Consider the following 13,938-nt stretch of genomic DNA (forward strand, 5'->3'; position numbering starts at 1 on the left):
GGCTTAGAAGATAGCTGGAGCCTCATATAGGTTTTTTTTCAGTCTGTTGTGATGTGTTGTTTTGAATAAGTATCTGAAAAGAATCTAGCCCCATGGGGAAATATTTCAGTAGCTTCTTCGGATAATTGTGGATTTTCTTTTTTGACACTACACCAAACTGGGCAAGTGGTAGTTCCTTAAAGGTTGATTGTAATACAGAAGACCTCTTTTCAAAGAGCCAGCTCCTGGTGTCCTTGATCTGTGCTATTGCTTTTTTTAGTTTCCATTTCACTTATTTCTATTCTAATCTTTATTATTTCCTTTCTTCTACTGGTTTTTGTTTTTGCTTATTGTTCTTTTTCTATCTCCTTTAGCTGTAAGGTTAGGTTTTTCTTGCTTCCTGAAGTAGGCCTGTATTGCTCTAAGTTTTTCTCTTGGAACAGCTTATGCTGCATCTCAAAGGTTTTGGAACATTGTGCTTTCATTTCCATTGTATCCATGTATTTTTTAATTTCCTTTTTGATTTGTTGATTGACCCATTCCTTGTTTAGCAGCATGTTATTGAACTTCCATGCATTTGTGTTCTTTCCAGACTTTTTCCTGTGGTTGATTTCTAGTTTCCTAGCATTGTGGTCAGAAAAAGATGCTTGGTATGACTTTGATCTTTTTTAATTTGTTGAGACTTGATTTGTGGCCTGCTATGTGATCTATTCTGAATAATGTTCCATGTGCACTTAAAAAAATTGTGCATTCTGCTCTTTTAGGCTAAGACATTCTAAATATATGTTAGATCCATTTGGTCCAATGTGTCATTCAAAGCCACTATTTCCTTGTTGATTTTCTGTTTGCGTGGATCTACCCATTGCTGTAAGTGGGGTGTCAAAGTCCCCTACATGATAGTATTACAATTGATTACTTCCTTTATGTTTGTTATTAGCTATTTTGTATATTTTTGTGAGCCCATGTTGGGTGCATGAATTTTTACTAATGTTACTACTTCTCATTAGATCGTTCCCTTTATGTTTATGTTGCATCCTTTTTTGTCTCTTTTACAATGTTTGTTTTAAAGTCTATTATGTCTGATATAGGTATTGCTATCCTGGCTTTCTTTTCACTTCCATTTGCATGACAAATGCTCTCTCATTCTTTACCTTTCTATCTGTAAGTATGTTTAGGTCTGAACTGAGTCTCTTGTAGGCAGGATAGGCAGCTTGCTTTTTTATCCATTCAATCATCCAATTTGATTGGGGCAACCTTTTGATTGGGGCATTTAGTCCTTTTCATGCAAAATAATTATCAATAGCTATATATTATTGATCTACTTATTTTATGGTTCTTTTTGTAGTTCTCTGTTCCTTTCTTCTCTAGCTCTCTTTTCTCTTGGTTTGCTGGCTTTCTTTAGTCATCATCTACTTGGATTCCTTTCTGTTTTCATTTGCATATCTATTACTGGTTTTAGATTTGTGGTTACCATTAGGTGTTTATATAACATTTTTTGCGCATAACAGTCTATATTAAGTTGATGGTCAATTAAGTCTGAACCTATTTTTCTCTCCCTTTCATATTTTAGGTATATGGTGTCATATGTTAGATTGTTTTATTTTGTAACTCTCTTGACTGATTTTTATAGATATACTTAATTTTACTGCAATTATGCTTCCTACTTTTCTTACTCCTGCTTATGAAGACGTCTTTCCTTTCCACTCAGAGAGTCCCCTTTAACATTTCCTGTAAGTCTCATTTAGTAGTGATGAATTCCTTTAACTTTTGTTTGTCTGGGAAATGCTTTATCTCTTTTTTCTGTTTTGAATGATAGCTTTGTTGAATAGTGTATCCTTGGTTACAGGTTTTTTTTTTCTTTTTCTTTTTCTTTTTGTTCAGCACTTTGAATACATCATGTGACTGCCTGTGGCCTACAAGATTTCTGCTGAAAAATCAGCTTATAGCCTTATGAAGTTTCCCTGTTTCTCTTCTATGTAAATGTTTTCTTCTCTCTTGATGCTTTTAAAATTCTCTCTTTATCAGTACTTTTTTGCCATTTTAATTACTGTGTGTCTTGCTGTGGACCTTCTTGGGTTGATTTCATTGGCTGCTCTCTGTACCTCCTGGACCTGGATTTCTGTTTCTTTCCCCAGAGTTTTTAGAAACTCTAAGACAGTTTTTAGCGATTATTTCCTCAAATAAATTTTCTGCCCTCTTTTCTGTCTCTTCTGAATCTCCATAATGTGAATTTTATTATGCTTGATGATGGCGCTGAGTTCTCAAGTCTATGTTCGTTGTTTTTTTTTTTCTCTCTCTCTATCCATTTTGATTGCTTTCCATATTCATTCCTCTGGGTCATTGATCCCTTCTTCTTATTGCTCTAGTCTGCTATTTATTCCCTGTCATGTATTTTTACTTTGTTATCGAGTTCTTCATCTCTGATTTGTTCTTTTTTTTTATGTTTTCTATCTTTGTTGAGAGTCTCACTGAGGTTCTCCATTCTTTTCTCAAGTCTAGTCAGTATCTTTATGATGATTACTTTAAATTCTCTAATATTTTAGAGATAGAGATAAATAATATGATTTATTAGAAATTCCCTTAGGTCTCTGGCTGCATTTTTGTCCTGTTCCTTCATTTAGGACCTCTTCTTCTGTTTCCTCATTTTGTCTAACTCTCTATATCTATTTCTATGTGTTGGGAAAGTCAACTACATCCCCTGCTCTTGAAAGTAGTGGCCTTAAAAAGAGGTCCTGTAGTGTTCTGCAGTGCAATCTCTCTTATTCACCAGAACCTGGTGCTTCATGGGTATATCCTTTGTGTGTTGTGTACACCCTACTATTGTGGCTGACCTGCTTCTGCCTTCAGCCCAGTCATCTACAGTGGTTCTCTTTGCCTGTTGTGGGCAGGATTTGGTCCCTGTGTTGTTAGGGGGACATTCTAGGACTTCTGAGTTTGATTTGAATCAGACCAGGCATTTTTCAGAGATGCAGTACTGCCAAGCTGCAGGGCACTTTCCCTGTGTTGTGCCCTGAGAAGATTTTGTTGGTGGGTGGGGCCTGTAGTCAAACCAGATGTCTGTCCCCAGCCCACTGCTTGTGTATGTGGTTATCTCCCCATTTCCCTAGGATATGAGTCACTATGAAGTGGAGCTAGTCTCTGTTGTGACTGTATGCACACTGACAGGCTTATGGTACAACTTTGGATAGGCTCCAGCTAAATGCATATGGGGGGGGGGCGGTGCAGGTCCTGCTCCCTAGAATGTTGGGGCTAGGTGCATGGTGCCAGGGAGGTCCATGCTTTTCCTTCTTAGACCAAAGTAGGCTGGGTTGGATGGGGTGTATCTGTAGAAAAGTACACAGGAGCAGAGTGAGTGGTTTTAGCAAGCTAGGTAGTGAGTTTTGGCCCTGTGCTGGTTCCTAAAGGTGTTTGTGTGTTTAGGTTGGAGGATAGGGAAGGGAAATGGTGCCTACCAGCTTTATTGTGCCTAGAGTAGTTTCCCAAGGATGCATGCCATCACATGCTCTGAGATTAGTAAGCAGATCTCCCTCCTGTAAACCTCAGGCATTTTTCAACTGCTGCTTCTATGCCATATTTCTGTGGGATTGTTTGTTGTGCTGTCTCTTTAGAGGTAGAAACTCTGTCCTCTTGACTCTCCCAGAGCCAAGCTCATTGATTTTTAAAATTAAAAATCAGATGTTAAACCCCTCTGATTATAAGAACTTGCAAAATTTGGCCCCTCTTATTTTCAAAACCAAATGTTATAATGGTTTGTCTTCTCTGTGTGAGTTCTTCATATTTGGGGTATCTGTTCCTTTCCCCATTCTCTGCCTACATCCTTCCTTCCACAGACCATGCTGTGGGTCTGTTAATAGTTCCCAACCATGTCCCTGCCCTTCCTATTCTCTTTGATGTGACCTCTTCTTTACATTTAACTGTGGAGAGTCTGTCCTACCAGTCTTCTGGTCATTTTCTGAATTATTTACACTGATGTGTCATCTAGTTGTATCCATGGGACGAGGCAAGCTTAGGATTCTCCTACTCTGCCATCTTCCCTGAAAGTCCTTAGTTAATTGATAGAAAATGTAGTTGCTAGAAAAATTTGGGCTGGGTATAATGAAAACTATCTTTAGGTCACATTCTGTCATGTGTATAAGAAGACATAAAATAATAGATCTTTTTTTATTAGCTTGATGAAGTTACAGGCATTCTGTCCCTTTAGGTTCTCTGACCACCAATGCATGAAAGATCCACTTGACACAAAAACAACAATATTTCAGAGGTATGATATGGTGGTCCTTGGAGAAGACCTCAATCAACCAGAAATAAAAACTAATAGCTGGTCATATAACTATTTGGAGATCAACTTCATGTGCCATCCCCTGTGAACTCCTCATTGTCTAGTCCGATGATATAATTATAGTTCCAGTCTTTTTTATGAATGCTATTGATCCATCCCATGACTATGAAACAACACCTGCATTGCTTCTAGTTCACCAACCTTTGTGAATTTTCTATGGCTATTTACCTATGCTTTTTTTTTTTTTTTTTTTTAAGATTTTATTTATTTGACAGAGAGAGAGTACAAGCAGGGGGAGTAGCAGGCAGAGGGAGAGGAAGAAGCAGGCTCTCTGCTGAGTAGGGAGCCCAATGGGGGTCTTGATTCCTGGACCTTGGGATCATGACCTGGGGTGAAGACAGATGCTTAGTGAACTGAGACACCCAGGTGCCCCTACCTATACTTGTATAGTGTATTTGCTTAAATCATTCTCTTCTTACTCCTAAAATGTTGGCACTACAAGGCCTGGCCTTTAGTTCCTACCTCTTTTGCTTTTTCAGGATGATTGATTCCGTTCTCCAAATACTCCTGCAACTTTCAAAATATACCATTTGGGGGCAGGGGTATTATTATGTGTGAGAACTGTGTTTATCTCTTAAAATATTTTACCTTATTTAATTCTTACAACAATCTTAAAATTAGTATTGTTGTTTGGCATGTGGATCAAAAAAAATTGTGTACCTTGTTCAAATCACAGCTTGAAAGATCTGGAACTAGATCATAGACCTGACTGCAAAACCATTGTTTTAAACTTAACAATTGCTGCCCAATATATTGTGAATCCCAATGTCTGACTTGAACCTGAGATCAGGGTTTCATACCTTTGGAGCACTGGAGAGACATCTACAAAATTAATTAACTAAATTTATAGGTGCCTCTGTCCCTCCTTTTTCTTACTGAATAAAAATCTTGTAGGAAAGCTGAATGCTATCTCTATGTACTGCCTCTGTTCTTTATTCCGTAATAGGACTCTTTGTTCAGGTCAACAAAATCATCCTCATTAACAGATCTGATGGTTCATTTTCTGCTCCATAACTACTTAATACAATGATTCTGATCCATCCCCCTACTTGTTGCCAACTCTCCTTGACTTCCAGGCCACAATACTCTCATGATTCTCCTTTCCCCTACTATCTCTTCTTAGTCTGTTTTTGCCTGCCCCTGCTATGCCTGGCCCTCCAGAATTGGCATTCCTAAGGCCCTGCTTTTAATTATCTTCTCTTGTAAACTTACAGGATTATCAGCTCCAAACCTCTGACTTCAATTCCTACCTTTATTCATGGTTCAATTACCTATGTAATAGTAATAGCATAAAACATATATGGAGCAATTACTATATATGCCAGGCACTTTGCTCACTTATATATCTGCTTTGTCTAATTCAGTCCACATCAAATATCATTTATTACTATCCTCATTTCCAAAGGAGGAAGTTTATGCTCAGAAAGTCTCTAAATCTTGTCCAATCTCACAGAATGAATAATGGCAGAGCTTTGACCAAACCCATTGTCTATTTGACCCTAAAGCTGATGTTGTAACTACTGTGTTTTACTGTCTTTTAAAATTCTCAGTTCTCTTTGGTGCATCCATCCGACTACCTAACAGATATAGCTCAGGTATTTCTATCTTAAGAGATAATGCGCTAAACTCAGTCAGTATTCTGTGCCCTTCCTTCCAATCCCTTTCCTACTCTCCAAATGTCTCTATTTTAATATTCCTTCTCTGATAGTCTTTATTTCTTATCATGGTTTCTCCTTCAGCCTATTCCTCAAGACTGTGATGTATTGCATTTTCCCTCTCCCTCGTGTCCATGTGCTTCTGCACCCCAGGCTGCTGACCTTCTCTTCTGCTTTCTAATTGAGCTCCTGCTACTGGGCTCCCACTGTGGCTGGTCCTTTTCACAGCCAGCAAGGTTAGCTTTTGAAAAAAAAACAAAAACAAAACCTCAATATACTCATTCCATTCCACTTAAAAACCTCTCATGGCCCTTGTCACCTCCACTGTCATTTCCATTCTCCTTATATTCTCACTCTGTAATTGGCCTAGTCTGCCTTGCCTATCAGAGATATCATGAACATATGTGAAGAATTATATTTTAAGATAAACATAGATGCTGTTATGTTGAAGAAAATGAAATGGGTTTCAGAACCTTTACTACATTTAAGTGGCTGATCATTTATTTTTCTCCATGGGAAACTAAATGTACAACTATTGTCATGTGCGACTGCAGTTTTTTGACATGAAAAATGACATTCTTATTCCTAACTATATGCCAACTAGGCTATTTTCATGTAAAAGCTCTTGTTTTAATTAATATTCCTAGTCAGAGCTGTTCTCTGGCTGTGGATCCTGCACCTAGGGGACAGTAATTTTACATAGTAAATTTGAGTCATGTTTGAGTGACAGAGTGGAGATGTATACAGGGGGATGGGAGGAGATGGGAGATACTGACACCAGTGTCTTTTTGAAACAGGAACGGAATGAATTCTGTGTTCTTAATAGCTCAATTAGAATGATAAAAACATTTGTCTGGTCCTTTGTTAGCTTCCAGTAAAAAAAAATGCAAGTAAGGAAGCCTGGAAAAAAGATTATACTTAATAATATACTATATTTTTAATGTTGTATAACCGGGACTTGTGTCCTGAAATAAAAATGGCTATCCCCTTGTAGAGATCAGCCTCCCAGATTAGAGGCTATGTGGAGTGGCAGAGAATGGAATCGAGGTTCAGATCCATTTGGGATATGTTCCTGGATAACTGTGTGATCATAAACAAGTCCTATCTTATCTCTGATTCTTGGTTATGTTCAAATGGAGGAGAAATCCTATTTACAATGTAAATGTGAGGGTTCTTGGGAGTTAAGATCATTAAGTGTTACTTTTTCCTACACTAGAATGCCCTAAATAGCTCACATCCATTTAGTTTTAACAATTAGAGCTCTAAGACTAGAAGGGACCAGGAAGTTTATGTAGTTCAGTCCCATTTTTTTTTTTTCTTTACAATTCTAGAAGTCCAAGAAGATTATGTGAATTGCCAAGAGACACATCATGAACTATTTCTATATCTGGGAGTAGACATCAATATTCTAGTTTCCTAACTTTGCATTGTTAACATGGTTTAATGGAGCTACTAGGAGCTCACAGCTTGGTACCAGACTCCTGCCTCAACTCAGCTACATGAAGCTGGGACATCAGTTCTAAGAGAAGCAGGAGACACATCTATTATTACATGAAGTGTAAGAATATACAATGTACACTACAATGTAGTTTCCCTGTGCACCACAAGGAAAGCTTCATTAAACCTGTTACAGTGAAAAGAGAACACTCCAGTCTTTTCATTTATTCCACCCCAACTCACCATTTTGTAATTTGTTAAGTATTTACACAGGAGCAAGTCAGCTAGGTGGTATTCGAGTTGTTCTGAAAAGTCAGAGTTTACAATTAAAGGATGAGGGAGAAATAGAATGTGGAAAAGGACTGTCATACCAGGTAATAATTTTATCCTGAAATGTAAATAAATACAAAAGCACCTTCTCTTTCATAATAGCAAATTGGGCAACTTCTTAATAGCAAGGATGAGGGTCCTTTCTCCAATCTGAGAAATAGAGGCCAGTCAGTTGTTGGTGTTTTTTCGTGGTTTTTAAATTTAGAGTCTCTCTTTTTTCCTTATTGGCTGGCTTTAATATTTTTCTCCATTTACCATCCCTTCGCCTCATCTACTCCCCTGTAGCTTCTTGTCCAAGGTAGAATTTTCCTGGTAGCAGCAGGTGCTTTCTAATGTCCAATCTGTGTTCACATGTCAGACATGCAGGCATGGCAGGGGCCAGGGAATGACTTGGGGGAGGTCGGAAGGAAGGTTGAGGAAAGCTGAGTACTGCCTGCAGCACCCTTGCTGCACATCTGTAGCCCTTTCTCTTCCAGATCTCACAGCATTCTGATGAGCTGAAGAAACTCAGAAAGTTCAACATTCCATGCTCCTCCCCTTCCCCTATCAGGACACAGTGGGATACTGGGCTGTGCTTTGGGACCTTTTTGAATGGAACTAGATGAAGAGAATCCAGGAGGTACCATGGGGATTCTTTTTCCTCCCCTCATGGCTCCCAAGCTTGCCCCTACATTTTGGTTGCTCTAACACCTCAAGCAGATAGTTATTCCTAAAAGCAAAATGAATGAAAATCCATAGAAAAGTGTGATTTAGATGGGTAAATGCATTCTTCAAACATTATTGTAATCCCAATAATAGAAATTATAAAAAGAAAAGAATGTCCCCAGAGTCACACCGTGTTTACCAGATAAGTTTTTTTGTTTGTTTGTTTGTTTTTGGTAAAAAGTGCAATTTCTACTCTATTCATCTCCTTTGCCTAATTTATTTTAAGTTATTAATCAGTGGTTCTTAACCCTGGCTAATCTGAATTGCTAAAGGGGGTTTTTAAAAAGGTGTTGATAGCCATACTTCACCTTGACCTACAGAATCAGAATCTGTGTTTAAAAAAATGACCCTCAGGTCAACATTCTGATTTTAAAGACAACAGCAGTTTCTGCATATTAAAAAAAATTTTTTTTGTTTAAGTAAAATTCACAAAATATATATTCACCATTTTAAAGTGTACAGTTCAGTGCCATTTCGTACATTCACAATGTCATACAACTCACGTATTTTTGCAAAGCATTTGAGTGACATTTACTGATATATAAAACTAGAAAGTGGAGGTTCTCTGAGTTCGCTCCCTAGCGCCTCTGCAATTCAAAATGTCGCACCCATCCCCGAAAACTAAGCCTTCCAACCCCTGTAACCCCAGAGTCTTCTTTGACGTGGACATCGGAGGGGAGCGAGTTGGTCGAATTGTCTTAGAATTGTTTGCAGATATTGTACCCAAAACCGCAGAAAATTTTCGTGCGCTGTGTACAGGAGAAAAAGGCATTGGACCCACCACTGGGAAACCTCTCCATTTCAAAGGATGCCCTTTCCATCGAATTATTAAGAAATTTATGATTCAGGGTGGAGACTTCTCAAATCAAAATGGGACAGGTGGAGAAAGTATTTATGGTGAAAAATTTGAAGATGAAAATTTCTATTATAAGCATGATCAGGAAGGTTTATTGAGCATGGCAAATGCAGGCTGCAATACAAATGGTTCTCAGTTCTTCATCACAACAGTCCCAACTCCTCACTTGGATGGGAAACATGTGGTATTTGGCCAAGTAATTAAAGGAATGGGTGTGGCAAGGATACTGGAAAATGTAGAAGTGAAAGGTGAAAAGCCTGCCAAATTGTGCGTTATTGCAGAATGCGGAGAATTGAAGGAAGGGGATGATTGGGGGATATACCCAAAAGATGGCTCTGGTGACAGTCATCCAGACTTCCCTGAGGATGCAGATATAGATTTAAAAGATGTAAATAAAATTTTACTAATAGCTGAAGATGTAAAAAATATTGGAAATACTTTTTTCAAATCTCAGAACTGGGAAATGGCCATTAAAAAATATACAAAAGTTTTAAGGTATGTGGAAGGTTCAAAGGCTGTTATTGAGCAAGCAGATAGATCGAAGCTACAACCTATAGCTTTAAGCTGTGTGCTGAATATTGGTGCTTGTAAACTGAAGATGTCAAATTGGCAGGGAGCAATCGACAGTTGTTTGGAGGCTCTTGAATTAGACCCATCCAATACCAAAGCATTGTATCGTAGAGCTCAAAGATGGCAAGGATTAAAAGAATACGATCAAGCACTGGCTGATCTTAAGAAAGCTCAGGAGATAGCACCAGAAGATAAAGCTATCCAGGCAGAGTTGCTGAAAGTCAAACAAAAGATAAAGGCACAGAAAGATAAAGAGAAGGCAGCATATGCAAAAATGTTTGCCTAATAAGAAATTGTTTTTACTTAATTATGCATTGATTATTGTATAAAGGCAATAAGAAAATTTAAAGGTTTTTGTCTGTTATATATGATCCCTGATGTGTTTCCTTTGCTACTTCAGTTTTCCATTGTTTACAGTTTAGGAATACTGAAAAAAGCTCACTCTTAATAAAACAGTGTTACAAAATACAAAAAAAAAACTAGAAAGTTACATTTCTAATAGATACAGTTAAAGGCTAAGAAAGTTCTTTTTTTTTTTTTTAAAGATTTATTTGAGAGAGAGAGACAGACAGAGACAGAGAGAGAACTCATGTACAAGTGGGGAGAGGGAGAGAGAGAATCCCAAGCAGGGTCCCCACCTGAGTGTGGAGCCTGACATGGGGCTCGATCTCATGACTCTGAGATCATGACCTGATCCCAAATCCAGAGGCACTTAACTGACTGTACCACCCAGGTGCTCCATTTGTTTTTCAAACTATGTTTGAAACTAGTTTTTTCAAGCTTCTCTTATGATTTTGATTATTGCGACCCCTGGTCTAGTGAGGTAGAATTGTAGGGACATCTGGGGATAGCTTAGGTGTCCTGTTCATCTCCCCAGGTCTAGAATAGTGGGCAAGAGTGCCCAGCCTCTTGCAAAACTTGCTTTCTGTAATATGCAATATGAATATCGAGGTAGGTCCAACAATAACAATAGCTGACGTGTTTTGAACTTTTATTATGTTTCAGCTATTATGCCAGTTCTGTAACCCTCTCAGCATTTTTAAACCTCCCAACAAAACTGCAAATTTCATACCTTTTTTCTGTTGGGCAGGTGAAAGATCTAAGAATCAGGGGGGATTTACTCAAGGTCACATAGCTTGAAGGTGATGCTGGGATTCTATATTTGATCTGTATGATTACATTACTCTGATTGTCTTTCCCAAAGCATAGCATGAGAGCTAGTGAAAGCAACATTAGGTGGAGAAGCTGGTTCAAACATTAGTTCAAAGCCAAGTGTTCTGAGATTTGAAACTAAGGTCTGTAACCAGTGAGGCCAAATGGAGGAAGAAGGTGTTGAAGGCTAGCCAGAAGGTAGGGGCTGTAGTTAAATTTTGCTTGTTCACCTCATAGACTCCTCTTTCTTTGACAGGAAGGGTTTTCTGGAAGCAAGCTTTAATATATACCTGTGTGCCCAATGGGAAGAGTCCAAAACAGGCTTTCATCATCAGTAGGTGACAGGCATCAAGAGTAAGGTCAAGCTAAAGAGAGTTGTCCAGAGTGTTAGGAGGCCAGCTACAGCAGCAGTGCCAGTGGGAAAGTCTTTAAAGCATTCCTTCATGCACGTGTTAGTTTCTAGAATAAATTTCTGGATGCTTCTAAGCTATCTGGCTCCCATTCAGTAGGATGTTCTTCCTTCTCTGCTCTGTTGTTCTCCATAGTAATTATTTACCCTCACCTATGTTTTGCACTGAGGAATCTTGTTGATTTTCCCTGTTCCTCTGTATTGTGAGTATAAGCTCCATGTCCCCAAATACAGTAGGTGCTCTGTACACGTTGTTAGTTTGATGAAAAAATTAAACTATGATTTTCTGTCCTAACAACCTCAGTATGTATAAATTGCACAAGAAGGAAAAGGGGTAAATCTGGTTTCTACCCACAACTTTTGGCAGCTAAAAACCCTATTCACCTCTATCTGTTTAAGAACAAGGACCCCAGTGGTCTGGGGTGCAATGCAGTAGGAGAGATGTTGGGAGAAGGGTGGATGTTTTGGTCCAGCTTCAGGACTTGCTGTTTGACTCTGTTTGGCGGGAGTTGGGTGGGGGGGCTTTTATTCCACGGCTGCTAGTTTCTAATCTAATAACTAAACATCTTGACTAGACAGGACCTAGCCTGGTAAGGCACAGGGGAATTATGTTTGGGGAGGACCTTTGTTTCCTTAATGACTATTGCGCTCAGGAATCTGGGACAGGCAATCTTTCATTCACTATTTTATTTTACACTTTAAAATTATACATTTCTTTTCCATAAAAATATCCAGTTAATCTATTTCTTCTATTCCTAGACTTCCCTAGCATACAATCAAATCTTTAATCGTTTAGCCCCTGTTAGTCTTTTATAAATGAAGTAACTTCTGACTTTATTACTTTCCCTTCCAAGTTAAAACATTCAAGCTTTGCTTGTCAGGTTAGACTGGGTTATGCTGCAGTCATAAATGACCTTGAAATCACAGACATTTGTAACGAGAAAGCTACATGTGGATCATGGGTAGGCTGTGGTCCTTCTCCACTTGTTTTTTCTTGGGTTTGGCAGAGTTGCCTGCCTCTGGAACACTGCCAGACTCCTGGCAGAGGGGAAAGAGGACATGGTGAACCATTATGATGGCTCCTAAGTTTCTGTCACTTCTGATCACATTTCACTGGCAATAGCAAGTCACATGGCTAACCCTTATCAGTGGACTAGAAATGGTAAAATGCTCCCCAGGAAGGGGCACTGAACAATAACAGAGTTTACTGAAAGGGCTGTCCCCACCGAGGCACATAGGGTACACATTCCCATGCCCGCTTATCTGTGTTCTATACATGCCCTGGCCAACGTAGAGCCTAGAGCCATTCCCCTCCATGCCTTGACCCCAAATCTTGGATTGCCTCGTGTGGTTGGAGAATATGCCCTCCCTTATTGCCCCAGTCACATTCATTTTTATGGTGTCCTCCCGTGCTGGACCTCCATCTTGCCCAACCTTTTTTTCACCCTCAACAACTTTTGTTGATATTTGGCTATTATTTCAAAGTTCACTGTCACCACATCCCAAACCTTTCAGTACCACAGACAAAATGCCTTCCTTCCGTTTCTTAGCGGAAACAGAGGCCTATAAGTACAAATTCTTCTAAGAATTGTAATCCCCCCAATTTCTTTTCTTTTCCATAGTGCTTATGTATCATCAAAGATATAATTAATTTGTCTTGTTTATTTTCTCTCTGGCTTACCTATACCGCAACACCGTTCTTTCTCTCTCTCCTCTCCTAAAAGTAGGAGTCCTCTTTTTCCTCTAAATGCTTACATTCTGCCCATTTCCTGTGGCTGCACTGCTCCATTTACTCTTGCTTCTTAAAATGGAATCTTTGCCCCTTCATTGGCTTTTTCCACTTGTTCTGTGTACTGTTGACTATTAATCAACATGGGCCTTAGGAACACCATTGACTGCCCCACACAGTGGAAAATTTGGTATAACTTTTAACTCCACCAAAACTTACCTACTATAGCCTACTGTTGACCTTACCAATAGCAAAGATAGTCAATTAACACATATTTTGCACGTTAGATGTGTCATATACTGTATTCTTAAGGTAAGCTCAAGAAAAGAAAATGTCAATGAAACCATAAGGAAGAGAAAATATATTTACAGAATTATATTGTAAAGAAAAAAATCTGTGTGTAAGTGAGTCTACATTGTTCAAACCAGTGTTGTTCAAGGGTCAACTGTACTTTCTCTAGCTGTCCTTAGGGACACACTGGGACCTTTCTTATCTTACTGCCATTTCTTGGAAGGACTCCCTCTACCTGGTTGGCTTGCTGAGCAACTTCTGGGGCAGGCATGGAAGTTCTCAAGTCATCATGCCAAGTTTGAGGCAACACTGTGTGGTATTGGGTATCTTAATTTATATTCTTGAGCCACTTCTTTATCTGTCAAAAGAAGAATAATTATCCTCCATGGTTAGTATACAGATTAGAAAGTTATATGAAATATATCGCAACTAGGAGGTACTCAGTAAATGACTGTTAATATTATTACCTTAAATATCAGTCTCTGC

General features: G+C 38.8%; 1 protein-coding gene and 1 pseudogene across 11 annotated transcripts in view; both read left to right on the top strand.

Annotated features, from left to right (window-relative positions):
* The window catches only part of ASNS (asparagine synthetase (glutamine-hydrolyzing)), a 145,353-nt gene that overhangs the window by 109,809 nt on the left and 21,606 nt on the right, over window positions 1–13,938 (top strand). The gene's annotated exons all lie outside the window — the stretch shown is intronic.
* LOC309845553 (peptidyl-prolyl cis-trans isomerase D pseudogene) lies at window positions 9,008–10,350 on the top strand (annotated as a pseudogene). Its single transcript has one exon. The product of its transcript is annotated as a peptidyl-prolyl cis-trans isomerase D pseudogene (transcript).

The sequence above is a fragment of the Mustela nivalis genome, assembly GCF_964662115.1.
Source record: "Mustela nivalis genome assembly, chromosome: 12".
Taxonomy (NCBI): Eukaryota; Metazoa; Chordata; class Mammalia; order Carnivora; family Mustelidae; genus Mustela; species Mustela nivalis.